General features: G+C 48.3%; 1 long non-coding RNA gene across 2 annotated transcripts; it reads left to right on the top strand.

Annotated features, from left to right (window-relative positions):
- Positions 1-201: 201 nt before the first annotated feature.
- Positions 202-23,312, top strand: LOC121144157. Of its 2 annotated transcripts, none has more exons than XR_005881466.1 (3): positions 202-651; positions 8,298-8,382; positions 22,903-23,312. It is a non-coding gene; the product is annotated as an uncharacterized LOC121144157 (long non-coding RNA). The 2 variants fall into 2 exon arrangements; XR_005881465.1 differs by having other exon boundaries at positions 202-1,147.
- The last annotated feature ends 1,664 nt before the right edge of the window (positions 23,313-24,976 follow it).

Raw genomic sequence — 24,976 nt, 5'->3', positions numbered from 1 at the left:
GACCCGGTGGCTATTTCCAACCCGTGTGTTGCAGTTTTGTTAGAATTTTGCCTCCTCTAGACTGGCCTTCTCCGCTAACTTCAGGAACCGGTCACCAGCTCCCGGTTCCCACCGGGAAGGCAGATCCGGCTCCGCCCAGAGCCGTGTCTGCTGACCTCACAAAGGTCAATGGCGCTCTTACACCTGGAGGCTTGAGTCGCCGCCACCCCCATCCCACCCCAGTGGGAGCAGCAAGGCCAGAGGCAGACTGGGGACTCCCCGAGGTGGGACTGTCACAGCCAGGGCGTTTCACAGAGTCTCTCTGGCTCACAGTCCGTGCACGTACACGGATCTCAGCTGCGTCTAGGGCCAACCCGGGTCGGTAAATTCTCCGGTTGTGCTGCAAGCTCGGGGTTGGATACGAGCGGTTTCCTTGGTCTTTTAAATTTTCCTCTAAGGACCCGTAGCCCTGACAGCATTCCCACTACCCTTCTTAGGGAAGAGGAATACGGTCATTAGGGTTACCGCGGCGCGAGCCCGTGGCAGGGGGAACGGGAGCCAAGGGCACCTTCGCGAGCAGCGCCCGGGGGACCACCGATCCGGCGCCACCGGGACCTCCAGGGTCACCGAACCCAGTCGGAAACCTCTCAAACACGGCGCCAGAGAGTATGGGTGAGAAACCAGGGAGACGCCATCGCACCCCAAAGCCCAGGCTTTGTGTAGCCTTCCTCCAGTAGGTGACCCGGAACCCCACGGAGGACACAGTTCCCGGGGCTGCGGATTGAGAGGCGAAGGACAGGACAAGGCAGGTCCTCAAATGCTCTCTCTCATCAAAAAGGCCACAGGCAGCAACGCGGAAAAAAACCGCACGCGGCCGGACTGCGCACGCGCGCGGAAAGGCCACGGGTTCCTCCTCCCCGTCTCCCCCCACCCCAGGAACGCGCGGTGGCCCGAGCGCGCATGCGCGACTCGCGGAGGGAAACGTTGGAGGGGGAACCCTGTCCATTGTGAGAGAGACCCGCCCCCGCCCCGGCGCGCGCACGCACCACTCTCACAGCCTCACGGGCGCGCGCCACGGCCTCTGCCCAACTCCACGCGCATGCGCGGGGAAGGGGGGTTAGAGAGACACGGAAGGCAACGAAACCTGTGGGCTATTTTTTTTTTTTTGGTGAGTTGCCCTGAGAAGTTTCTGGAAAGGCGGATACAAAGGGAAGCTGTGGGGGGTGGGACTGCGAGCTATTTTTCTTTTTTTGGGAGAGAAGCCAGCGAAAAATCCCAAAGCACAGAGCCCCATCTCGGGAGGAGACGTGGTGACAGCAGCCGGCCCAGCGAGCGCTCACGGCGGGGACGTTAGCAGTCAGCGCGGCGGGGGGCGCGCCCGCGGTTCGGGGGGACCCCGGCCCGCCAGGCCACACTCGTCTTCTCGCGGCTTCCCCGGGGCTAACGGGTGGCATGCGCCCCCACGAGCTCCTTCCCTTGCGAGTCGGGAGGGTGCAGGGGGCGCGCGGACGGCGTGGGAAGGAAGATCCGAAAGCGGGGGGCCGGGCTGCCGCCGGCCGCCCGTGCCGCCCTCCCGGCTGCCATTTTGTGGCGCGGCCGCCATTTCGCGCGGCCCGGGGGCGGGGGAAGGGGCGTGGCGCGCGGCCCCGCGGCTCGCGATGGGCGTGGCCGGCGGCGGGCGCGGCCCCGGACCCCTTTGTTCTTCGCCTGGGGTCGTGGGGGCCCCCTCGGGGCTCTGCCGCCCCGCGTCGCCGCGTGTGAACAGTGAGACGCAGCCGCGTGGAGTGCGGGATCCCAGAGCCCATCGGAAGCGGGGTGTGTCCCTGTGCGGGGATGACGTCCTGCGTGGGCAGCCTGGGACCGCCGCGGTGGGAAGGGGTTGAGGGCGGGCCTCGCTCGGCATCCTGGACCCCTGCGGAACAGTGTCAGGTGCGGACGGAGGCCGCGAGGGCCGCCCGCACGGTCGGGAAAGTTAACAAAGGTGCTGCAGCTCGGGGTAACCGAGCGCCGGGAGGCGGGGCTCCTTCCTGCAGCCCACGAGCTGGGGGTGCACTGAGAGCCTGCCTTCCATTGGCTGGCTCTCCGGCACAAGGCTTTCATGGTCCATTCTCTGATCCAAAAGCTCGAACAATAAATATGTTGTGCTGGCTTTCGTCTGTCTGTCGAGATCAACTTCCATTTATTTTTAAAAACCTATCTGTTTATAAAAAAAATAATAAGATACGTGCTTGGCAGAGGCCTTTCGCGTTCTGAAAAAGCAGTTGTCTGGCTTCTTAGGGAATCTTTCAAACGCGAGTCTTGGTGTGTTTAATGTCGAAAGTTGTGGCACTATTTAACAAAGCCAGGAAGCTCGAAACACTCATGCTGCTAAATTTGTCTTCCAGCTTTGTTTTTGTGTAACTTTGTTTTAACGGTTTACGTGGTTTTTCTTCACAACAGCCTGATATAAAGGAACCAGCCCTTCCTGACTCATCTATTTGCGTCTAGGCTACAGTAGGCTTCTTAAGGCTTTGGTTTTTTTTTTTTTCTCATTGTGTATAATTATGGAGATTATGTTTTCTGTAATAGTGGGGTAAAGCTTATGATGACAGGATTAAAAGGTCAAAAACATTGTTGAGGGAACCGATCAGGATTTTGATGGCTTCCAGATGAGAAAAATATAGGATTCTCAAATTTTGTTTCATGAGTAGGTAGCCTGATGGAGTTCTAAAACTTTATACTTTGTCTTTACATAAATTTTCTGAAACAAACCTTTTGGTAGTGATTGCTTAAAATATGTTGTCTTTTATCACGCTGTTTTCTTTTGCCTGTAATCAAATAAAATCTTAAACTGGGACATTAGAATAGTGTGACAAAATATACTGTTAACTAATGGATTGACATTCAGGTCATGATTTCTCAGCATTTCGTCGAGCAGATGACAAGGGTCTTATAAAATTTTGAGTTCTAGTTTCTTGGGTCTTTTTTGTTTTTGAGACAGACTCTTAGCATTTGTAGCTGAGGATAAAGTTGAGACAAGAACCTCTGGTCTTGCAGGGCAGGGGTGACACACGCCTTTAATCCCAGCACCCAGAAGCAGAGGCAGGCAGATCTCTTGAATTCGAGGCCTGCTTGGTCTACAAAGCAAGTGCTAGGAATGTTACACAGAGAAACCCTATCTTGAAAAACAAAAAGCCAAGAATTTGAAAACACTTTTAAAAAGTATGTTATTCGGGCATTGGTGGACCAGCACTCGGGAGGTAGAGGCAGGTACATCTCTGTGAGTTCCAGGCCAGCTCTAGTCTACAGAACGAGTGCCAGGATAGGCTCCCCCAAAAAAGTATGTATATTGTCCTTGAAGGTCAGGAACCTGTGTGGGTCTCATGGAGCTAGAGTTATGGTCAGTTTGGAGCCACTGTCTTGAGCAATGATAGAAGGGTAGAGAGTTCATAATCGGTGAACATCTCTACATCCCCAGATCCCCAGTTTTGTTTTTTGTTCTTGTTTGGTTTTGTTTTGTTTTGCTTTTCCAGACAGGGTTTCTCCGTGTAGCCCTGGCTGTCCTGGAACCCACTCTGTAGACTAGGCTGGCCTCCAAATCACAGAAATCCACCTGTCTTTGCCTCTCTCCCAAGTGCTGGGATTAAAGGTGTGCATCACCACTGCCCAGCCATTCCCTGATTCTTAAAACAGCTTTATGAGCAGAAATGCTGTGTCCTTCAGCTCACGCATTTGGATTTTATTTTCTTTCCCCGTTTGCATTTGGTGAAGTTTTGTGTGCTTTTGAACAATTAGAAACACATTTCTCCTCGTTCTTCTAGGAAAAGACAACTTTTCATGCCAAATCATTCAGAGGAGGGAACTTAAAACTATAACAATAATAACCTTTTCCTGATTTAGATAAATGAGCTTTTTAGAGATCTTAGTTATCTGGGAAGTCCTTCGGAATATTTTTGGCAGCGGTTAGTACTCCTACATGCCTTAATAGTTTTTCCCCTCTGAGGCAAAACTTAGTTGTAAAATGCTTCCCAGCACGTCAGAAGTCCCGAAGTTGAATAGATCTTTACCAGGCAGCAGTTTGCCTTGTGGCGTAACAGGAACACATCTGTAAGTGTTAAAAACACTCAGGAGAACAACACTGACTTGTCCTGAGTGCAAATGGTCATCCCAGAGTAAAACCCATTCGAGTAGGTAATACATACTTCTAAAGATTTCTAGTGCTCCAGTGTGTGTGTGTGTGTGTGTGCGCGTGCACGCGCACATGCAGAAGTGCCTACTGCACATGCAGGACAGAAGATTGGGATCAGATCCCCTGGAACCGAAGTTAGAAGGTAGTCAGCTGCCGTGTAGTTGTGAGCACCCACCATGTACCTGGTCCTGTTGGTGTTTTGAATACATCACTGCATAAAAATACAACAAAGATGCTGAGCAGTGGTGGCGCACGCCTTTAATCCCAGCACTCAGGAGGCAGAGGCAGGTGGATCCAAGAGCTAGTTCAGGACAGCCTCCAGCCTCCAAAGCAACAGAGAAACCCTGTCTCGAAAAACCAAAAAAACGAAAAAAAGTCTCCCAATGGGGAGTGGGAGGAGACCACAAATGCAGAACAAGGAAATGAAAGCCAAAGGTGGGGGGCTGCAGAGGTGCAGGGCTCACTGTTCTGGGTTCCACATCCTTCCCCAAGAAAAACTCCACAGCTAAGGTGAAGAATACAAAGGAGACCTGGTGTTGTAGTGCCAGACTTTAATCCCGACATTAAGGAGGCAGTTGTAGGCAGATCTCTGAGTTCGAGGCCAGCCTGGTCTACAAATCCAGTTCCAGGACAGCCAGGGCAACACAGAGAAACTCTGTCCAGAACAAAGACAAAGGAATCAGAGGCAAAGTCTGCTGTATAACCTTAAATGATCTTGAGGGTAAGCCTCATTAACAAGGAGATGCTTATGCAGGAGCCAAGGGAGCAGTCATGTGGCTGTCAACGGCAGACTCTAGCCAGAGCTTTCATGTAGGAACATAAGCAGCACACAGAAATAGTGTGATTGAAAAACACAAGCAAAGCCGGGTGGTGGTGGTGCACGCCTTTAATCCCAGCACTCGGGGCAGAGGCAGGCGGTCTCTGTGAGTTCAAGACCAGCCTGGTCTACAGAGCGAGTTCCAGGACAGCCTCCAAAACAATACAGAGAAACCCTGTCTCGAAAAACAAACAAACAAACAACAACAACAACAAAAAAAAGACACACAAAGTTGGGCTAGAGAGATGGCTCAGAGGTTAAGAACACTGACTGCTCTTCCAGAGGTCCTGAGTTCAATTCCCAGCAACCACATAGTGGCTCACAACCATCCATTATGAGATCTGGTGTCCTCTTCTGATGTGCAGGCATACATGGAGGCAGGATGTTGTATTCATAATAAATTAATTAATTAAAAAAAAAAGACACACAAAGTTGTTCGTTCCAAGGGAGGGACCAGTAACCCGTTATCTGCCCAGAAGGTTGGGAGCAGATATAGTTAATAGCCTGGTGACCTTTGCACCCAATTCTCTCAGACCCTTATCATGAGTTTCTCAGTCTATGGAATCCATCTTTATGGAAGATGTCAGGTGTACTTTACAAAGAGTTTTGATATAGTCAGGCCTAAAGCTTTTTTTGAGTTAATTATCGCAGCATTGAGTTAATTATCACCAAATTGTGCTATGCCTAAATATGTCTAAAATAAACTACTTGGGGTCAGACCTTTGAAGTTTGAACCAACACCAGCTACTAGGTTGCGTTGAACCAAACTACTGTTTTTTTTGTTTTGTTTTGTTTTTTTGGTTTTTCGAGACAGGGTTTCTCTGTGGCTTTGGAGGCTGTCCTGGAACTCGCTTGGTAGTCCAGGCTGGTCTCGAACTTACAGAGATCCGCCTGCCTCTGCCTCCCGAGTGCTGGGATTAAAGGCGTAAGCCACCAACGCCCGGCAAAAATAAGATTTCTTGTTGGTCAGTAATGACACTCACCTTTAATCCCAGAACCCAAGAGGAAGAAGCAGGAATTTTCAAAGAGTTTGAGGCCAGCCTGATCTATAAAGCAAGTTCCAGGACAGGCTTCAAGCTGCACAAAAAAACCCTGTCTCAAAAAACAAAACAAAACCCCCAAAACAAACAAAACCGTAGTGCTATCAAAGAAGAAGACCCTTGACACTAGTCCCTGGTCATACACTCATGTGAACACAACTGCACACACTACAACAGTGGATATACACACTGCACACACCACAGCAGCAGGTGCACACACTGCACACACTACAACAGTGGTTATACACACTACACACAGCACAGCAGGTGCACACACTGCACACACCACAACAGCAGGTGTACACACTGCACACACCACAGCAGGTGCACACACTGCACACACCACAGCAGCAGGTGCACACACTGAACACACCACAGCAGCAGGTGCACACACTGCACACACCACAGCAGCAGGTGCACACACTGCACACACCACAGCAGCAGGTGCACACACTGCACACACCACAGCAGGTGTACACACTGCACACCCCACAGCAGGTGTACACACTGCACACCCCACAGCAGGTGTACACACTGCACACACCACAGCAGCAGGTGTACACACTGCACACACCACAGCAGGTGCACACACTGCACACACCACAGCAGCAGGTGCACACACTGAACACACCACAGCAGCAGGTGCACACACTGCACACACCACAGCAGCAGGTGCACACACTGCACACACCACAGCAGCAGGTGCACACACTGCACACACCACAGCAGGTGTACACACTGCACACCCCACAGCAGGTGTACACACTGCACACCCCACAGCAGGTGTACACACTGCACACACCACAGCAGCAGGTGTACACACTGCACACACCACAACAGCAGGTGCACACACTGCACACACCACAGCAGGTGTACAACTGCACACACTACAACAGTGGGTATACACACTACACACACCACAGCAGCAGGTGTACACACTGCACACACCACAGCAGGTGCACACACTGCACACACCACAACAGCAGGTGCACACACTGCACATAGCACAGCAGGTGTAAACACTGCACACACCACAGCAGGTGCACACACTGCACACACCACAACAGCAGGTGCACACACTGCACACACCACAGCAGCAGGTGTACACACTGCACACACCACAACAGCAGGTGCACACACTGCACACACCACTGCAGCAGGTGCACACACTGCACACACCACAGCAGGTGTACACACTGCACACACCACAACAGGTGTACACACTGCACACACCACAGCAGCAGGTGTACACACTGCACACACCACAGCAGCAGGTGTACACACTGCACACACCACAACAGCAGGTGCACACACTACACACACCACAGCAGCAGGTGTAAACACTGCACACACCACAATAGCAGGTGTACACACTGCACACACCACAGCAGCAAGTGCACACACTGCACACACCACAGCAGCAGGTGCACACACTGCACACACCACAGCAGCAGGTGTACACACTGCACACACCACAGCAGCAGGTGTACACACTGCACACACAACAGCAGCAGGTGCACACACTGCACACACAACAGCAGGTGTACACACTGCACACACCACAACAGCAGGTGCACACACTGCACACACCACAACAGCAGGTGCACACACTGCACACACCACAACAGCAGGTGCACACACTGCACACACCACAGCAGGTGTACACACTGCACACACCGCAGCAGCAGGTGTACACACTGCACACCCCACAGCAGGTGTACACACTGCACACACCACAGCAGGTGCACACACTGCACACACCACAACAGCAGGTGCACACACTGCACACACCACAGCAGGTGTACACACTGCACACACCACAGCAGGTATACACACTGCACACACCACAACAGCAGGTGCACACACTGCACACACCACAGCAGGTGCACACACTGCACACACCACAGCAGGTGTACACACTGCACACACCCACATGAATGTCACATCACAGGAAAAAAAGCCACCTCTTTAAGTGTGTGTTTGTGGGGATTAGGAGTTGAAGGTCAACCTCAGCTACATAATGGCTTTGAGGTCAGCCTGGGATGTGTGAGACTCCCATCTCAAACAAACAAAAAGACAGTCCTGGGAGAAGGCTCAGTGGGTGTGGTGGTTTGGATGTAATTGGCCCCCTAGGCTCATAGGAGTGGCACTATTAGGAGTTGTGTCCTTCTTGGAGTAGGAGTGGCTTTGTTGGAGGAAGTGTCACTGGGGGTGGGTTTTGGCATTTCAAATGCTCAAGTCATGCCCAGTGTCTCTCTCTTTCTCTTCCTGCTGCCAACACACTGGAGTACAGAACTCCCAGCTACTCTCCAGAACCGTGTCCACCTGCACACCGCCATGCTTCCCGCCATGATGATAATGGAGTGAACCTCTGAACTGTAAGCCAGCCCCAATTAAATGTTTTCCTTTATATGAGTTGCTGTGGGTATGGTGTCTCTTCACAGCAATAGAAACCCTAGTTAAGGCAGTTAATAAAAGTAGTAGCTATAGAAACCCCTGAACCAGCCGGGCGTTGGTGGCGCACGCCTTTAATCCCAGCACTCGGGAGGCAAAGGCAGGAGGATCTCTGTGAGTTCGAGACCAGCCTGGTCTACAAGAGCTAGTTCCAGGACAGCCTCCAAAGCCACAGAGAAACCCTGTCTCGAAAAAACAAAAAAAAAAAAAAAAAAAGAAAGAAACCCCTGAACCAATGTAAGCAGCTGGATTTGGTGGCAAGCATCTGCGATCCCATTACTCCTGTGGAGAAATAGGTGGGGACAGAAGTCAGCTAGCCTGGAGGGGCAGCTGCAGCAAGAGAAATGAGAGAGGCCCTGTCAGCAAGGTGGAAGCAAGAGCTGACTCCCCTAAATTGTCCTGTGACCTCCACACTCATGCTATGGTATAAGAACATGTCAGTGCACACACACACACACACACACACACACACTAAAAATGAACAAAAGCCTATTTCTTTAACAAGCCAGTTAATTGACTCAAATGTATTTGTAGTGCTCTGAATACATCTTTGCTCTTTGTGGAGGTTTTGTTTCAGACAGGGTTTCTCTGTATAACCTGGCTGTCTTGGAACATCAGTGGAGATTTTATTATGAAAATCTTAGCCGGGCGTTGGTGGCGCACGCCTTTGATCCCAGCACTCAGGAGGCAAAGGCAGGAGGATCTCTGTGAGTTCGAGACCAGCCTGGTCTACAAGAGCTAGTTCCAGGACAGCCTCCAAAGCCACAGAGAAACCCTGTCTCGAAAAACCAAAAAAAAAAAAGAAAAAAAAAGGAAAAAAAAAAGAAAATCTTGCTTCCTTAAAAGGGTCAAGAGAAACATTGGAAAATGTTAAAGGCTTATGTCTCCTTTCAAAAATAAGAAAAAAAGAAGTGTGGTATATTTTCCCATTATATTGGGAAAATTGAAACCATTTCTGCAAAGAACATCCTGAATATTTTTTCTAACCATTGGTTATATGACTTCTGAAGAAACTGGACCAGTTTTTTGTTTTAGAGACAAGATCTCTTTTTAAATGAATTTACATATAGTATATGGTCTTTGTGCTAAACATACCTAGATAATATTCTGCATTTGTTGAATAGATATTTTGTTGGCGGGGGTTTGCTAAAAAGCATGAAAATTGCTAGAATAAATCAGTGTAGCAGCATCAAATACCCATAATCCCAGTCCTGGGAAGGCTGTAGTAGGAGGATTGGCATACCCTGTTTCCAAAAAAAAGAAAAGAAAAGAAAAATTGGAATATCAGGGCTGGGCATGTATCTCAGTGGTGGAGTTTTTTTTTTTTTTGTTATATTTACTTATGTTTTATAGCCCAGTAGCTTTGAACTGGATCCTTCTACATTAGCCTCCAGTTGCCTGCTGCTTTTGTTTCTCTTCTGTTGCTTTGATTGTTGTTTTGTTTTGTTCTGTTTTAACCCCAGGACAGGGCTTCTTAGTGTAGTTCTGGCTGTCCTGGAACTCGCTCTGTAGACCAGGCTGGCCTGGAACTCACAGAAATCCCCCTGCCTCTGCCTCCCCAGTGCTGGGGTTAAAGGTGTGGGCCACCACCGCCCTTTTATTTGCTTTTAAGGCAAAAGAGAGACAACACATTCATACCCCACTCCTGATGACAAAGGAAGTGGGTCTACGTGTGAGTAGTGGACAGAGTTAACCACGTGTTCCATGTCCTGAGTAAAGACTGGCTTCAGATGGGAATATAAATAGCTCTCTAGTGGAGGCCGAAAGCAGAGAGCATTGAAACATACGCTGGCAAGCAGATGCGGTTGAGTGAGTCCATACAAGAAATGCCTCTAATTGGCTAAGAAAGAGCCGTGATCACTATGACTTCATTCTTCCACTTCGGCACCTGTCGAAGGCGCTGGGTTCCCATTTTGTATCCTGGGTAGGTTATGTAAGTGTTTCTGGCTGTGTTTTGTTGTGTTTTATTCCACATGAAATAATCATCTTCTAGAGCAATGCCTGGCAAACAGTGCTTACTCATGAAATATTCATTGGGCTTTAGAAATGAAACCATTATCTGTACTGCACAAGGTGCAGCCTGTGATGCCAGCACCAGGGAAGGTAAAACACCAGCCAGCCTGAGCTACATAACAAGTTTGAGGGGAGCAGCCTGGGTTACATAAGACTGTCTCAAAAAACAAGAGCAAAATATATAAACCTGACATTGTGTCATACCCTTGTCATCCTAGCACTTAGAAGTTAGAAGGCTGCCGGGCGTTGGTGGCGCATGCCTTTAATCCCAGCACTCGGGAGGCAGAGGCAGGAGGATCTCTGTGAGTTCGAGACCAGCCTGGACTACCAAGCGAGTTCCAGGGCAGCCTCCAAAGCCACAGAGAAACTCTGTCTCGAAAAACCAAAAAAAAAAAAAAAAAAAAAAAAAAAAGAAGTTAGAAGGCTGAAGCAGGAGGACCAGAGTTCAAGTTCATCCCTAGCTATTCAGTGAGTTTCAAGCCAGCCTGGTCTACATAAGACTATATATCTCATCTGGAGAGATGGCTCTTTCTGAAGACCTGAATTTGATACCCAGAACCTACATGGCAGCTCTCAATTCTATATAACTCCAGTTCCAGGGGGTCTGAAGCCTTCTTCCAGCCTCCGCAGGTACCAGGCTTGCTTAGGGCGCACATATATACATTCAGGCAAAATACACATACACATAAAACAATAGTAATTTTAAAACGCTGTATCTCAAACAAATAAGTAAAATCAAGGCAAACAAACGCCCCATACTGCAACTGTGTTGCTCACAGGATATTTGATCAACTGTGAACCCGGAGTTTACATTAATTAAATAAAACCTTTGGTCAAGATGCAGAGCCAGAGCCGGGCGTTGGTGGCGCACGCCTTTAATCCCAGCACTCGGGAGGCAGAGGCAGGTGGATCTCTGTGAGTTCGAGACCAGCCTGGTCTACAAGAGCTAGTTCCAGGACAGCCTCCAAAAGCCACAGAGAAACCCTGTCTCGAAAAACAAAAAACAAAAAACAAAACAAAACAAAAAAAAAGATGCAGAGCCAGCAATCGGTTGACAGGAAGTAACCATAGAGAGTTAGAGGGAGTCAGGAAAACGGATGGAGAAATACATGGGAATTAGTAGGGAGGGACTTTGAGTTTGGCAGTTCTTTTTGGCTTGGGCAGGGCATATTTTTAACTAATGATTAATTCAGGAGGGTCCAGCCCATTTTGGATGGGGCCATCCCTGGGTTGGTGGTCCTGGGTGCTATAGAAATGCAGGCAGAGCAAGTAGAGGCCTCTGCAGCTCCTGCCTCAGCCCCTGCCTCCCAGTCCCTTCCCTGTTTGAGTTCCCATCCTGACATCCTTCAGTGATGGACTATGGATGTGGATGGAAACTGAATAAATTCTTTCCTCCCCAACTTGCCTTTTGGTCATAGTGTTTCAACCCAGCAGTAGAAACCCTAAGACACAGACTGTAGCAGGAGAACCAAGCATTCAAGACCACCTTTGACTGCACAGTGAGTTTCAGGCCAGTCTGAACTACATGAGACCCTGTCTCCACAAAAATGTCAACATTTTACTCTATGTGCTGTAGTTCTCTCGTTCTCTCTCTCTCTCTCTCTCTCTCTCTCTCTCTCTCTTTAATTTTCAATTACCCCACTGGAGTTTCTTTTCTTTTTTAATCTAGTCAAAGTGCTTTTATCATGACAAATGTTATTTAAGCTTCAGCTGTTAATGTGAGGATGTGAACAACTCCCAGATGTAAAGTTACAGAGCATGAGGCGACTATCCACTGAATTTCTTGACTCCACATATGGATTACTTTTTCCCTTTAGATTTGAGGGATATACTAATTTGGAAAGAGCTGCCAATTTGAATTGCTTGGCTCTAGCTGAGAAGGCTCAGGTGTACAACTCTTAGCGTTCAAGCACAGGGGCCTGCCTGTTCCATCCCCACAGCCCAGGGAGGAAAGCTCAGTGTGTTGACACACACTCTGTCTCAAACACCAAGGTGCAGCCTAAATTTGGTCCTGGATCCCAAAATGGAAGCAGAGAACTCCTGAAAGTTGTCCTCTGACCTCTGTGCGCGCACATGCGGACACACACACACACACACACACACACACACTCACACACGATGATAATAATTTCATTAAAGGGTGGACACAGCATTCCTAAAGAACAACACCAAGGCCAGGCGTTGGTGGCACAATCTTTTTAATCCCAGCACTCAGGAGGCAGAGGCAGGAGGATCGCTGTGAGTTCAATGCCAGCCTGGTCTACAGTGCAAGTTCCAGGACAGCCTCAAAACAATACAGAGAAACCCTCCTCCAAAAAAAAAAAAAAAAAAAGACCTTTAGGCTGGAGAGTTGGCTCAGTGTTTAAGAGCACTAGCTGCTCTTCCAGAGGTCCTGAGTTCGATTCCCATCAACCTCATAGTAGCTCACAACCATCCGTAATGAGATCAGGCGCCCTTTTCTGGCCTGCAGCATACATGCCTATAGAACATTATATATGTAATAAATAAATAAATCTTTAAAAAAAAGTTTGAAAGACCTTTAAGCTAATCAGGAACAGGAGAGCTTCAGAAAGGAAGTCCCAGAGCACAGTGACCCTGCTGGGTGCACAGGAGTTACCATGTGATGTTACCTCCCTTTTGAGACAAGGTCTCATGTAGCCTGGGCTGGCTCTGAACTCCATATGTAATCTAGGGTGACCTTGAAGTTCAGACTTCTCTGTCTCTACCTTTGGAGTCCTATGCCCAGCTTATATGACCCTCGGAATGGAATCCAGGGTGTTGTGCATGTTTGGCACCTGAACTATACCCCAACCCTCCTCCTCCTCTTATTTTTGGTTTGCTGAGACAGGGTTTGTCTGTGTAGTCCTGTATTGATGTATGTTTGAGGCCAGCCTGGCCTACAGATTGAGTTCCAGGACAGCCAGCCAGGACAGAGGAAGCCTGTCTTGGGAGAGAGAGAGAGAGAAAGAGAGAGAGAGAGAGAGAGGGAGGGAGGGAGGGAAGGAGGGAGGGAGGGAGGGAGGGAGGGAGAGAAAGGAAAAAGAAAGGAGTAAGATAAAACTGATATAAGACCCCTGACTTGGCCCGGCCTTGGTGGTGCACGCCTTTAATCCCAGCACTCGGGAGGCAGAGGCAGGCAGATCTCTGTGAGTTCGAGACCAGCCTGGACTACCAATCGAGTTCCAGGACAGCCTCCAAAGCCGCAGAGAAACCCTGTCTCGGAAAACCAAAAAAAAAAAAAAAAAAAGACCCGACTTACACAGACTTACACACACACACACACACACACACACACACACACACACACACACTAAAGTCAGTGCATTCCCACATCCTTCTGCAGTCAAGGGGTTAGAGCAGTTCTTATTGCTGAGGTCTGCTGGCTGCTTCCTGTCTGCTTTATTCTTAGGAGGAGCCATGCTTGGGTCCTGACCTATCTGGCTAGGGCAAGAGACAGAGGGCGTCATCTTCCCGCTTCTGGCTTTCACCACTAGAGACTAGGATGTTAGTTACATAATTAGCCAAAGTCACATAAGAGGAGTCTATGGAACAGTTTAGGATTAAATTTAGGAATGAGACATTAGGAACTCTGGGGTTCCCATATGTGTTCCTAAGTGTGGCGACGTGGGGATGCTTAATTAGACTACCTGCTGCTACCCAGCACCAGGCCTTTTAGGATCAATTAAAAACAAATGCTCTGTTCTCAGAAAATTGCAGAAGCCAATGGCAGGCTGAGGGAAGAGGTTTGCTGAGTAACGAGATGGGTCCCCTTCCGGCAAAGCCAGAAGCCCCGTGTGTGTTCTTCTAATTGGCCCCAGCAGATTTTTCTGGGCGATTGTGCAATGGTGAAACCAACCATTTAGCCTCTGGGGACCCTTGCCGTTTACGGTGAAATTTCTTTCCACCACCTGAAGTGAGCCTGCCTGTATTAGTTTCCTGTGGCCCAGTTCTGGGTCGCCTTGTAAGGCGGTGCCACGTGATCTTAACCTACTTTGTTTCCCCAGTGCCTCAGCAAATAACAGCCTCAGTGACACCCCACAATCCGCCTGCCCTCAAAGCAGCACCGGTTCACCTTGCTTGTACGCAGGATGCTGGCTTTTCCATCTGAAGGACCTCAGCGCCTTTGCAAACATTAATTACGCTCCACAAACACCTCATTGGTAGGGAGCTGCAAGCCCTACTGGTCCCGTTTTATGATTGGCAGCCTCAAATAAAAGAGACCGCAGCTCTTCAGCCCTCAGATGAAGGACGAAGCTGGGTCAGGAGCTGAGCTCCCTGTGAGAACTAATGTCCCCAGCGTCATGCTCCCCGAGGACTCTGCAAACAAAAGTGACTATGGGCACCTCTGAAAGGCCAAGCTGGCTGTGGCCGCTGATTCGGCCTCTTTGCCTTTATTTAGTCTGACTAAAAGTCTGGTATGCTTGAATCCTTTAGTCCAAGAAAAGAAAAATGCAAGCCTTTATAGTTACCCTAGAATGAGTGCATGTGTCGTCATCACGAGTAGATCCAGCCCTTTCTGGTTTTTACTTCCCTTTTTCCTTCCCCTCAGGATAGGACAACATATTCTATTTTTGTTGGCATTCGGGGTGGACTTTGGAATCAAGCTGGCCAGTGCTGCCCCCTAGAGGTTATATATGCAGCTGCGGGTAGAAGAAGCCACCTAGCCAGGAGCGAAGGAGAAAGGACTAGGGCTATGTAAAGGGACCCACAGGGGTCGTTGTCATTGTAGTAAAAGAAACTTTGAAGCCGGTCGGTGGTGGCGCACGCCTTTAATCCCAGCACTCAGGAGGCAGAGGCAGGCGGATGTCTGTGAGTTCGAGGCCAGCCTGGTCTACAGAGTGAGTTCCAGGACAGGCTCCAAAGCCACAGAGAAACCCTGTCTCGAAAAACCAAAAAATAAAATAAAATAACTAAAATTAACCAGTTTCTATCAAGCTCTATTTGTCACGTGGTTCTTTGCCTCTCTCCCGTTCCGTTTGCCCAACTGCTCTGAGTCTTGCTGGCAAAATCTGGGTGCCTAGATTTGTCCCCTGAGTTCCCCACCTAGCCTCTCCTGCCTAGCTATTGACCGTTCAGCTTTTTATTAAACCAATCACAGCAACACCTCACGCAGCTTAAACAAATATCCCGCAACAGTACCTGGGTACTCTGCAAAGAGCGCCAAGTGCTCCAACCACTGAGCCATCTTTCCAGCCCCTGCTTGTTTTGTTGTGATTTGGTTTGGTTTCATTTTTAATTATCGTTATTATTTGAGATAGAGTCTACATAGCCCTAGAACTCACTCTGTAGACCAGGCTGGCTTCAAACTCTCAGAGATCCACCTGCCTCTGCCTCCTAAGTGCTGGGACTAAAAGTGTGCGCCACCACCCTTGAGTGTTAATTTTTTTAATTACAGTATTAGTTACCTGTGTTGAAGTAAGGAGGCAAGCCATGACTCAAGTGTAGACAGGTCAGAGGACGATTTGTGGAGTTAACCTTCTCCCTCCCCCCAGGTGTCACCAAGTCACCAAGCTTAGTAGCAAACACCTCACCTACCCATTGACCCTTTAGGAGTTTTGGCATTTTTTTTCTTTTTGCTTTTTTCGAGACAGGGTTTCTCTGTGGCTTTGGAGGCTGTCCTGGAACTCACTTTGTAGACCAGGCTGGCCTCAAACTCACAGAGATCCGCCTGCCTCTGCCTCCCAAGTGCTGGGATTAAAGGCGTGCGCCACCAACGCCCGGCGGCATTTTTTTTCATTAAAAAAAAAATGTACATACTGACAGACACAATGACACACTTCTACAATCCTAACAACTGCTTGTAGCTCCAGCTGCTGCCGGGGATCTGGTGCCATCTTCTGGACTCCAAGAGCATCTGCACTCTGGTGCACGTATACACAGATACAGATACTCAATTTTGAAAACACAAATCTCTCTTTGAGACAGGGTCTCACTGTGTAGCTCTGGCCGACCTAGAACCCACTATGTAGAACAGGCTGGCCCAGAACTCACAAGGATCCACCTGCTTTAGCCGGTATGAAAGGTATGTTCCACCTGACTGGCAAAAATAGTAAAAAAAAAACAAAAACAAAAAACCCCAGAACACAACAAAACAAAAGTGAACAAACTAAGAAACACCCCACACCATCACCCAGCTAGAGGAAGGATGTTCAGAGGTTCAAGGTCATCCTAAGCTACAAAGTGAAACGGAGACCAGCCCTAGGTGATCAGAGACCCTGTCTCAAAACAGGCCCAGTGGGTAAGAATATTGCTGCACAATCATAAAACCTGAGTTCAGATCACGCACCCAAACAAAGGCCAAAGTGCCATCATGCATGCCTGCAACCCTGGTACTGCAGTGGGCGGAAGCAGCGGGCTCACTGGGGCTGCCAGGCTAACCAGGTTCAGTGGAAGACTCCGTCTCAAGAACGTAAGATAGACAGAGACAGACAGACAGACACCTGAAGTTCCCTGGCCTGTAAGCTCACATATGTGCATGCATCGATTAGAACACCAACGGCAACAAATCCTGTCAGTTTCACGCAGTGCTCCTCAGCTAGGCCTGAGCGATTTTCCTGTTGTCTTAAAAGCTGTAACTTCCCCCCTTTACCAGCTCCTGGCTCTTCTCCGGACACTGGCCCAAACTGCCAAGAATGCTGCCTGGGCCAGGCGTTGGTGGCGCACACCTTTAATCCCAGCACTCGGGAGGCAGAGGCAGGAGGATCTCTGTGAGTTCGAGGCCAGCCTGGTCTACAAAGTGAGTTCCAGGACAGCCTCCAAAGCTACAGAGAAACCCTGTCTCAAAAAACCAAAAAAAAAAAAAAAAAAGAAAAGAAAAGAAAAAAAAAACCCCCAAAAAAAATGCTGCCTGGGGACACTCTGGGTCCTGAGCTCGGCATTGTTTTCGCTGAACACACGCCTTTCTCCACTTCCCACAGTTTCTTGCAGACTCCACCGCTGCTTTCTCTCTTGGCTCCCACCATCTTCTTTCTCCCAGCGGCTTCCTGGAGCTTTAACGGCACAGACACAGGCGCACATTTGTGTGTGTGTGTGGCTTATTTGGGGTAAGATAGCTCTTCAGGTAACAGCCTTGCCTCACAAGCACGTTGACTTGAGTTTAACCCCTGGGACTCACCCAAAGGTGAGGAAAGAGACCCAATACCACAGGGTTGTCCTTTGACCTCCACATGTATACATGGCTCTTGAGCCCCCCCCATATACACAAAATAAGAAACTAAAGCTTAAAACATTTCAAACCAGTTAATTGCATCATCTGTCTCCCAGAACTCTCAGAAGGCTGAGGCAGTAAGGTCAAGAGTTCAAGACCAAACCGAGTGGAGGTGGTGCACAACTTTAATCCCAGCACTCGGGAGACAGAAGTGGTGGTCTCTGTGAGTTCGAGGTCAGCCTGGTTTACATAGTGAGACCCTGTCTCAGTATCTACCTCACGGAGTAACATATGGGACCTTCCAGGATCTCTACGGTGTCTGAAGTGTGTCTGTCGTGTCTCTTGTTGGCTTGACTTGCAGCCTCTAGTTCATATTGGCTGGCCAGCTGTGCTCCTCCCCTTTATCCACAAGGCAGCTGTTGCTACTGCTCAAAGTCTCTTTGATTGCTTGGCACATGCCAAGGGACCCATTATAACAGCTGGTCCCCAAGCCTTCTCCCTTTCCTTAGTCCAGACTATGTACCCTGGTCTAGTAAAGCATGCCTGTCCTATGGTCACTTTTAAGGGAGTGACCGTTCCTGGGCTGTGGCAGTATACTCCTTTAATCCCAGCACTTGGGAGGCAGGGGCAGGGCAGTCTCTTAGTTTGAGACTAACCTGGTCTCCATAGTGAGTTCCAGGTCAGCCGGGGCTACATAGGGAGACCCTGTCTCAACACAAACACAACATCCTCTGATGACTGAAGGGTGCTCTGTCCTCCTCAGAACCTTGTCTCTGCTGTTCCACTGCCTAAGATGCTGTCTCAAGAATCTGTATGTGGAAATCTTTAATATCAGGTGTCAATTTCAAACATTACTTCCTAAATATGGTGCTTGTGATCCCAGAACTGGGGAGGGGGCAGATGATCAGGGCTTCAAAAAAAAAGTTGGAATCATTCTCTCAGCTATAGCAAGATTGAGATCAGTGAGATACAAGAGACCCCTATCTTAAAAAAACAAAAAACAAAAAAAGCCAGCACTTGGGCCGCAGAAGTAGGCAGGCAGATCTTTGAGTTCAAGGTCAGCCTGGTCTACAGAGACAGTTCCAGTACAGCCAGGGCTACACAGTGAAACTCTGTCTCAAAAACAAAACAAAACAAAACAAAAAATCAAACATACTTCTAGGCATGATCTCATATACCATAATTCCAGGATTTGGGAGGAGGCAGAAGGATCAGGATTGCTCTAAAACCCTGCGTGAGTGTATACTAAGTTTGAGGATAGCCTGAGGGATGGGAGACACCATTTCAAAAAATAAAATGGAGCTGGTGAGATGGTTCAGCAAGGAAAGGCGCTTGCAACTCAGCCTGAAGACCTGATGTCAAGCGTCAGGACCCGCATAATGGAAGTAAACTGATTGAAAAAACGAAATGAAAGGAGAAGAATGTGACTTCTCCTAAAGTGTGGAGAAGGCTTTTATTGTAGATGTAAGGGTGAAAACAACAGAGGGAAAAGCCTAGGGAGAACGTGGCCGGCAGACTAAACCAGACCATGAGAGGAGAGCAAGAGAGGAGCCAATCGACTCATGACAGAGGTTGGGTGAAGGATTAATAAGGTTCAGGACCCCTGATTGGCTGACATTTGTCTTGGTGAGAGGGATGGGTGTGTGTGCTGGGCTAAGGGATGTCAGGTGATCCTATCTACAATGGTTGGAACGTTAGGAATTTCCTTTGGAACTTTAAGTACTTTCTCCTTGGATGGTAGGTTTCCTGGGTTGTGCCTGGGTGGTCTCAGTTCAAGGCCTTTCCCAGAGTCAGACGTTGCTCTAGGGTACACTGAAAACTCAGGCTAACTTCCTGATTGGTCTCCACTGAGCCTTGGCATGGCAGCAATACAGCCAAGCAGCAGGTGTGTACCAAGTTACCCTAGGCCCTCCCTCCACAACCCACGAGGAGGAAAGAGACAGTTATTCCATTGGTTGAATGCACCCCCATACACACAAATAAATAAATAAATAAATAAATAGCATGCAATTTTAAAATGGCTTTTAGGGACTGGAAAGATGGCTCATTGGTTAAGGACACTCACTGTTCTTCCAGGGAACCCAAATTAGGTTCTCAGCACCCACATCAAATGGTTCACACTCCCTGTACCTTGAGCTTCAGGAGACACAACACCCTCTTCTGGCCACTGTGGCCACCCACATACGGGGCATTCACTCACACATACATATACACATACACTTATACATACGTATGCACATATACATATAGAAGATTGGTTTATTTTATGTGTTTGGGTGTTTTGCCTGAGTGTATGTCTGTGTACCAAGTATTGGCCTGGTGCCCATGGGGGCCAGCAAAGTTCATTGGATCCTCTGGAGCTGGAGTTACAGATGGCTGTGAGCTACTATGTTATTATGTGGGTGCTGGGAATCGAACCCTGGACCTCTGCCAGGGCAGCCAGTGCTCTTAACTGGAGCCATTTCTCCTCCCACAAAAATAAAATCTTAATCTTAGGAGGCAGAGGCAGGTAGCACACTCCTTTAATCCCAGCACTTGGGAGGCAGAGGCAGGTGAATCTCTGTGAGTTCAAGACGAGCCTGGTCTACAGAGCTAGTTCCAGGACAGCCTCCAAAGCCAGAGAAACCCTGTCTTGAAAAAAAAAAAAAAAGAACCTTTTTTCTTCCCTTTTTTTTTTTTTTCCAAGACAGAATTTCTCTGTGTAGCCTTGGAGCCTGTACTACCCACTCTGTGTAGAGCAGGTTGGCCTAGAACTCAAGAGATCCACAATCCACCTGCCTCTGCCTCCCAAGTGCTGGGACTAAAGGCTTGCCGCCACCACCACTATCTCCACCCAGCTGGAAAAGAATTAAAAAAAAAAGTTTAAAAAAGAAATCTAGTTCCATGTGGATTTCTAAAAAGATGCTAAATACAGAGCTGTGGGATTCAGGCTGTTTCCCCCCATGCTTCCCCAGTCCTTGACTGAACGCAGAGCGTATAACAATGAGCATTCAGGGAACAGCTTTTTGGTTAAAAATGTGGGGTAATGTTTCTGGCCGGCTCCCCCTGGGACTGCAAGGCATCCGCTGTGATTTGGCTCTTGCCGCTGTCCTTTGGAACGAGTGAATGACAAAGCCTCAATGTCTTTCCTCCCCTTCCGTAGAAAAGGTGATGAAAGGCAGGTTTGGTAGCACAGGGGGGTGCTGATGGTCTGGGTGGGGGGAAGGGCAAGGTTATCCTGGGCCTCAGAGAGTCTGAACTAGCTGGGCTGTCTCTGGAGAAGGACAGGAAGAGGAGGAGAAAGAAGGAAAGATAGGAAAGGAGAGAGGATGACAAGTCGGGCGGTGGTGGCCCATGTCTTTAATCTCAGCAGAGACAGGAGGATCACTGTGAGTTCGAGTCCAGTCTGATCTATAGAGCTAGTTCCAGGGCAGGCTCCAAAGCTACAGAGAAAGACAAAAAACTCTAGCAGTGTTCAATGTCCTAAAGCAACAGTTCTCAACCCGTGGGTCTCTCACAGGGGTCACCTAAGACCACTGGAAAACATTTACATTATGATTCATAACAATATCAAAATTACAATTATGAAGTAGCAACACAACATGAGGAACTGTATTCTGTATTTTTGGGTTTTGGTTTTTTGTTTGTTTGTTTGTTTTGTTTTTTCGAGGCAGGGTTTCTCTGTATTGTTTTGGAGGCTGTCCTGGAACTTGCTCTGTAGACCAGGCTGGCCTCGAACTCATAGAGATCCGCCTGCCTCTGCCTCCCGAGTACTGGGATTAAAGGCATGCGCCACCAACACCCGGCTGAGGAGCTGTATAAAGGGTCTCAGCATTAGGAAGGTTGAGAACCACTGCCCTGAAGAGCTGTTCACTTTGAGAACCTGTTAATCTTCAGGTGGTGTTGGCATAGGCCTTTGAACCCAGGACTCTGGAGGCAGAGGCAGGAGGATATCTGAGTTTGAAGCCAGTCTGGTCTACGGAGCTTGTTCTAGGACAGACTCTAAAGCTACACAGAGAAACCCTTGTCTCAAAAACAAAAACAGCCGGTAATTGGTGTCCCACGCCTTTAATTCCAGCACTGGGGCGGCAGAGGCAAGACCGATCTCTGTGAGTTCGAGGCTACCCTACAAGAGCTTGTTCCAGGACAGCCTCCAAAGCCACAGAGAAACCCTGCCTCGAAAAAACAAAAAACAAAACAAAACAAAAAAAAGAACCTGTTAATCCAATAGAGTTCACTCTTTTCTGAAAAGGCTGAGTTTGGCCCTGGGGAAAAAAATTAGGCTTAACAAGTAAATTTGGTGAAGATTCCTCAGTGCATGGAGCCCCAGGACAAAAGAAAGGCACACTTGGAGGAACTGGTTAGTCTAGGTCTGCCCCTCACCTCCATCACCCTCCCCCTCAGTCTGTTAAGGAAGTAAATAGGGCTGAGGTTAACTCTTGGCATGCCCCAGGCATGGCCTCTGGTGAGGGAACATTTTTTTAAAATTTCCCTTGTTGGGGTGGAGAAATGGCTCAGAGGTCAAGAGCTCACACTGCTTTTTTTTTTTTTTTTTTTTTTTTTTTGAGGCAGTCTCACTATGTAGCTCAAGCTGTCCTGGATCTTGACTGTGTAGACCAGCCTGGAACTCACAGAAATCTATCTGCCTCTGTCTCCTGAGAACTGGGATCATTATTACATCTACATTATTCATCTATGTTTATTTTGGTTTTCAAGACAGGGTTTCTTTGTGTAGCTTTGGAGCCTGTCCTGGAACAAGCTCTGTAGACCAGGCTGGCCTCTAATTTACAGAAACCCGCCTGCCTCTGCCCCCCCGAGTGCTGGGATTAAAGGTGTGCACTACCACTGCCAACCATTTATTCTCTTTTGTTTTGTTTTAATTTTTCGAGACAGGGTTTCCTCTGTGTAACAGCCCTGACCATCCTGGAACTCACTCTGTTGACCAGACTGGCCTCCAACTCACAAAGATCTGCCTGCCTCTGCCACCCCAGTGCTGGGTTAAAGGTGTGTGCCACCACCACTCGACCACTTATACATTTTTTTTTAAAGATACGAAACACTTCTCAGAATGGAAGCATTCCAGGGCTCACTGACCCTAACTTAGAGACCCTTTTCTGTGAACTTGTAATTGTGCTTATTAATTCCTTCTACACAAGATGCCCTCCCATCCCACCCTATAGCTGCCTTCATACTTGGTGGAAATGAAGAGACCAGGTAGCTCTACAGGGTTGTAAACAACAGGATTGGACTTTGGCCTCATTTCCCAGAAGGTTCAGAGGGCATACCTTGGCCTTCTCTCTTCCAGATTTTTTTCTCCACTATGAGAGTCAACATGTAAACTGAGTGAGTCTTCAGAGACAGGTCACACACACTGGGTGGTGATCACGTGACTACAACTGTATGAAGAAGGTTCTGGAATCATCAGGAGTTCAGCTTTTTTTTGGGGGAACTCACAGAAAGGCCGGAGGCAAGAACGGACATCACAGAATTGCCCTGTAACCTTCACATGCTTGCCATGCATGTGCCTCTACATGGATCATACACGCAAACAGCTTTGTCTGTATGGTAGATATGTGTGGGTACACGGGTATATGTATCGCAGATTTGGGGGTCTGAGGGTGTGGCTCTGTAGTGGAGTTGCTTAGCATGCAAGAAGCTCTGGGTTTGACCCTCATGGGCACCAAGTAAATAAAATAATATAGGGGTTTTTGTTTATTTGTTGTTTTTTGTTTGTTTGCTTTGCTTTTTTTTTTTTTTTTTGAGACAGGTTTTATTTCTGTGTGTAGCCCTGGCTGACCTGGAACTTGCTCTGTAGACCAGGCTGGTCTTGAACTCAGAGATCCACTTGTCTCTGCCTCCTGAAATGCTGTGGTTAAAGGTGTGCGTCACAACATATGACTTTTCTAAAACTATTTTTTTATGGTTATGGGTGTTTTGTCTGCATACATCTCTAAGAGAACATCTGATCCCCTGGAACTGGCGTCACAGAGAGGTGTGAGCTGCCACATCGGTGCTGGGAATTGAACCTGGGTCCTCTGGAAGAGCCGCCAGTGCTTTTAGTTGCTGAGCCATCTCTCCTGCCCCCCCTTAGCACTCTTATTTTTTTTTATTTATTTCTTACACTCCCATCCCAGTGTCCTCTCCCTCATCTCCTCCCATCTCCTCCACTCCCCCACCCCACCCCTCCCATTTGCTCCTCAGAGAGGGTAAGGCCTCCCCTAGGATGTCAACAAATTCTGTCTCACCATTTCATTGAGGCAGGACCAGGGCACCTCTCCACCCCCCCACACCCCTGTGTCTAGGCTGGGCAAGGTATCTTTCCATATAGAATGGGCTCCACGGGCGTTGGTGGCGCACGCCGCCTTTAATCCCAGCACTCGGGAGGCAGAGGCAGGAGGATCTCTGTGAGTTCGAGGCCAGCCTGGTATACAGAGTGAGTTTCAGGACAACCTCCAAAGCAATACAGAGAAACCCTGTCTCAAAAACAAACAAACAAACAAAAACAAAAAAAAAGAATGGGCTCCACTAAGTCAGTTTGTGCATTAGGTGACCTCATATATTGTCCCAGCTGCACCATTGTCACCTATATTAAGGGAGTCTAGTTCAGTCTTATGCAGGTTCTCCATTTGTCAGACTGGAGTCAGCGATCTCTCACTAGCTCAGGTCAGCTGAATCTGTGGGTTTCCCCATCATGGTCTTGACTCCTTTGTTCATAGTATCTCTCTTCCCTTATTTCTTTCTTTTTTAATTTTGTGGTGTGAATTCTTTTTTTTTCTTCCTTTTTTTAAAATTTAAGTTAGAAACAAGCTTGCTTCACATGTCAATCCCAGCTCCTTCCCCCTCCCCTCCCCCCCTCCCCCCCAGGTCCCCTAGACCCCCACCTAATGTCCACTCTGATCCCCAGTGAGGGTGAAACTCTCCATGTAGGATCTCCAGAGGCTGTCATTTCATCCAGGGCAGGGCCTAGGCCCTCCCCCCTCTTCCCTAATTTTGATTGTACTCCAGGAGCATGACCCAATGGTTAGTTCTGGATTTCTGCATCTGCTTCCATCTGTTTCTGGAAGAGGGTTCTAGCTTCTCTGGGGTTGTGGATTGTAGGCTAGGTATCTTTTGCTTTATGTCTGGTATCCACTTATGAGTGAGTACATACTATATTTGTCTTTCTGGTTTTGGGTTACCTCAGTCAAGTTGGGTTTTTTTTTGTTTTTTTTTTTTTCTAGTTCTGTCCATTTGCCTGTGAATTTTAGGATATCATTGTTTATTACCCCTGAGTAGTACTCAATTGTGTAAATGTACCACATTTTCTTTATCCATTCTTCAATTGAGGGGCATTTGGTTGCTGTGAACATAGTTGAGCAAATGTCCTGTGGTGTGAGTGT

The sequence above is a fragment of the Mesocricetus auratus genome, unplaced genomic scaffold, assembly GCF_017639785.1.
Source record: "Mesocricetus auratus isolate SY011 unplaced genomic scaffold, BCM_Maur_2.0 Super-Scaffold_100014, whole genome shotgun sequence".
Classification (NCBI taxonomy): domain Eukaryota; kingdom Metazoa; phylum Chordata; class Mammalia; order Rodentia; family Cricetidae; genus Mesocricetus; species Mesocricetus auratus.
Note: the sequence above shows the minus strand (reverse complement) of the source record. Positions and strands in the feature narration are given on the sequence as shown.